Source organism: Taudactylus pleione, unplaced genomic scaffold, assembly GCF_031769625.1.
Source record: "Taudactylus pleione unplaced genomic scaffold, aTauple2 ptg001329l, whole genome shotgun sequence".
NCBI lineage: Eukaryota > Metazoa > Chordata > Amphibia > Anura > Myobatrachidae > Taudactylus > Taudactylus pleione.
The window spans coordinates 649,001-653,107 of NW_028285729.1; the positions used below are offsets into that span (position 1 = coordinate 649,001).

General features: G+C 41.8%; 1 pseudogene; it reads right to left on the reverse strand.

The window, feature by feature from the left end:
* Nucleotides 1–390: 390 nt before the first annotated feature.
* Nucleotides 391–3,692, reverse strand: LOC148443145 (E3 ubiquitin/ISG15 ligase TRIM25-like; annotated as a pseudogene).
* Between the last annotated feature and the right edge of the window lie 415 nt (nt 3,693–4,107).

Consider the following 4,107-nt stretch of genomic DNA (forward strand, 5'->3'; position numbering starts at 1 on the left):
CTCTTATAGGACTCTGTGATATATATCTGTATATTGTATTTGATAGCTCCCCCTCTTATAGGACTCTGTGATATATATCTGTATATTGTCTTTGATAGCTCCCCCTCTTATAGGACTCTGTGATATATATCTGTATATTGTCTTTGATGGCATTTACACTTAATTTACAATTGCAGAAACCTGTGTTGAACTAATTATTATACAGTGGATGTTGGATGAGGCTCTGTGATAAGCTGGCCATACACGTAAAGATTATCTGTCCAACCAGCCAACTAGTTGATTGGTTGGAATGAAAATCTGGTAATGTATGAAAGTAAATGATAATCAGCAATTTGCTCCCAAATGGTGGAAAATGGACAAAAACTGTTGTTTGAACAAATTACACTTTTATTATATACAGGCACTATTGTCGCTTATCTACCATCTTCACCGATTTATGTGTTTTATGTGGTAATTAGCCATTAACAAATTACTGTGGTTAAAGCAGACACTTATAACATAATAAGAAAGTGCAAAACACTAAATTATATACATAAATCAAATAAGGAAGCCTTGATAAAAACCAGTCGCAGAGTCCATTCACACTACACATATATATATATGCAATTAAATTTGTATATATTTTTTATATGTATATATTTTTTATATGTATATATTTTTATATGTATATATTTTTGTTCATTTCTAAACAACAATTATTAATTTTATTTATTTTTTTAAACCAATTTTTATAGTTATCGTTCATTATTTTATTGTATATATGTAATCAACTCCATATGAGGGAATATTAAGTGCATAAAGTTTCTATGAACAATGAAGGGCAGCTCATTGTAGCTGTATCAAATAAACATTTACCCTTCAAATGGTGATTATTGTAGTAAAGGTGTGTGTATGAGAAACAAATACCAGAGGCTATAGGAATTGCAATCAGGTGTAACAACCGATCAACCAATTTAGGTGATTTTGGAAGAATATAAGAAGACTCCAAGGACTTGAGTCTCCTGTCGTGAGAAAGTCCCCGGTAGTTTGCGGGACGAAACGCGTTGACCTTACCCTCCCACCACACCTGTACTCCAGACAAGCCTGGCAAGCCTCGCCAATCCATTATTACCTGCATTTAGGAGTCCGTTTACCAGGGGCAGAGAATTGCTGCAGCAGGCTTGTTCATACGAGACTATTTAGGATTGCAACAACATGGTCACTTCTTCTCTATTTTAAGAAACACAGATTTTTCTATTATTCGTAACATTGTTTGAGCTGGGAACATTGATTTTTCTCCACACAGGAGTGGTTCTCACAGCTCTGCCTACACCTTATATTATTCTATCACTCTCCACTTCATATGGTCATGCTGCTTATTAAGAACATCATTGTATTTACATGAATTATGTCACTATTTATTGTGTTTTTTAATGTTTTTTATTTTATTTCACTGATTAGGTATTTATGTGAATAAATTACTCTTGTTTATTATTATATACAAGCCTTTTGCACCTTTTTGGAAAGCAAACACCATTATATGTTTGAATTTGATTGTGTATATTTTTATCACTATGTGCAGTATTTAAAGTTCTTTCAGTTTTACATACATCCCCTTAGGTCTTAACTAGACCTTTTACTTGCAGCTGGTGATATACAATTATTAATCCTTAACAGCGCCAGGAAGTGTAGTGATTTTTGCACTAAAGCCAGATGTTACAGTGTCAGTGTCATTACCGACTGTAGTCTGCGGCAGCTGCGGGAGTCAGGACTCAGGAGAGTCACCATGGAAGTGATATTGCCGCCATAACATCGCTACAGCCAGGGCCCAGGGGGTGTGGCAGAAGGATATCAGAGGGGCAGGGCTGTGAGGGGCGGAGCTGTCAGTGACAGCAAATCACTTGGAGTCGGAGGCGCTGCTGCTCCCCTGCTGAATCTGAATGAGCCGTGTCCTGGGACACTCCACTGAGCTAAGTCATGTGACTCAACTCAGTTTAATGAATCACTCTGCCCATGGCTACACAGGAGGGGCTTAGCTGTAGCTCCACCCACTGCAGCATTCTACTGGCTGAATGTTTCACCAATCAGATTCCCCTCCCTGTGATGTCACCAGTCTCTGGACAGAATCTTTAAGGTAATTTCTCCCAGGTCCTGACTCCCCCAGATATAGTTATACACCCTCCTCCCCGCCCTACCCATAATGCAGCATGAAGGGGCTCAGTGAGGGCGGCAGTGTATGTGTGTAAGTGTCTGATGGGGTCACACAGAGAATAAAAGGACAGCTGTCCTGCCTCATAATCCAGGTATATCCTCACTCTGTCACAGGGGATATTGTCAGGTAACCAGATCTCTGTCCTGTCATGTATCACTAAGTACTGATTATTATACCTATACATACACCAGGACTTGTTATTATATCCAATGTGTGACTGATCTCCTCTCCTCTCTATACTGGGATAACACATCCCCACCATCCAGTGCTCTGATTTACTGACATCCACTTCCCAGTAATGTCCCCCTGAGGAGAATCCCCTGGTGCTTATTACCTGATCATACAGAAATCTCTCTGGTGTTACTGGGTGATTCTGGTTTATATCTGACCATGATGCAGTTTTCCTGTCACCTGATATCTGTATATAATTACCAGCTGTGGTTACATCCAGTAATAGGTCTGTAGCTTCCTGCACATAGACCCCTGTATTTATACCTGTTATTATATCAGATAATGTGTGTAATGTCCCTGAGAGGAGACCCACATCCAGATCTCCTGCACCATGGACCTGGTTATCATGTCTCTCTGAGTCCTCAGTATCACACAAGTCACCTGTGTCGGGGTCCTGTAAGACAGTCACTGGATCAGACATGTTACACAGCTCCTCAATGTGACGCATCTTCCTGGACAGCTCGTCCTTCTTTATTTCCAGCTGCTGGATCAGATCAGAGACTGAGAGTGAAATGCGCTGTTCCTGCCTGGAGATCTCACTCAGGACTCTCTTCTCCAGGTCTTCCAGCTGTCTCCTGATGTCTCTAAATAGGACAGTGACTGTCTCTGTTACACCAGCTGCTTTTCCCTGATCTCTCCTGCGCTCCTGCAGACTCTGGACTCTTTTCTCAGCCTTCGCTCTCTTTGTGGTCAGTTTCTGCAGAACATTTCTCAGTTTTTTCTTCTTCTTTTCAGAGGCCTCATCCAGTGTCTGCACCAGGTGTCCCCGATGTTCTCCAGCTGAACAGTACACACAGATACAGGCAGCATCCTCAGTGCAGTAATATTCCAGGATCTTCTTATGGACGGAGCATTTCCTGTTCCCCAGGGAATTGATGAGATCACATAAGACGTGTTCTGCTGACTTGCTGTGTACTCTCAGGTGTTTATCACACAGAGAAGCCTCACACAGCAGACAGGATTTAGCAGCAGGTACAGGAGAGTCCACACAGTAAGTGCAGAAGATCTCAGTCTCCTCCTGATCTGGCTGAGTACACAGTAATCTCTCCACTATGTTACACAGAGTTATGTTCCGTATCAGTGCAGGACGCTCCTGACACTCTGCTCTGCATTCAGGACAGCTATAAACTCCAGACCCCTCCTGTGTATCCAGCACACGATCAATACAGACCCGGCAGAAGTTGTGGCCACATCTCAGGGTTACAGGATCTGTATAAATGCTCAGACAGATGGAACAGTCCAGCTCCTGTCTCAGATCAGCAGACGCCATCGCTGGCAGCAGGAGAGAGAAATGAAAGTGATGATCTCTGATGCAGAGAAACCAGTGGGGTCACATTCTGCACACAGGGCGAGGCTGAGCTTATCATGCACTTTATATTTACAGGCTCAGTTATACTAAAGGACACAGCATAATGCAGCACAAATATGCTACAGTTATTGGATTATTAAACAAATGATGAAATATAACAGGTTGTTTCTAAGTGTAGTCTGGAGTCATTATTGCTGTTGGGAAAACACAGCAGCTTTATTTGGTGCCCACAGTAAATATTATGTATATACAGGAACAGCCGGTCAGGTTATGCAGTGAGATGAGCAGGTAATAGCAGTTACACTATACAGACAGCCTCATCCACACCAGCCATCTACACACTGACACTGAGGCCTTAGATAGACCAGACGTTTCC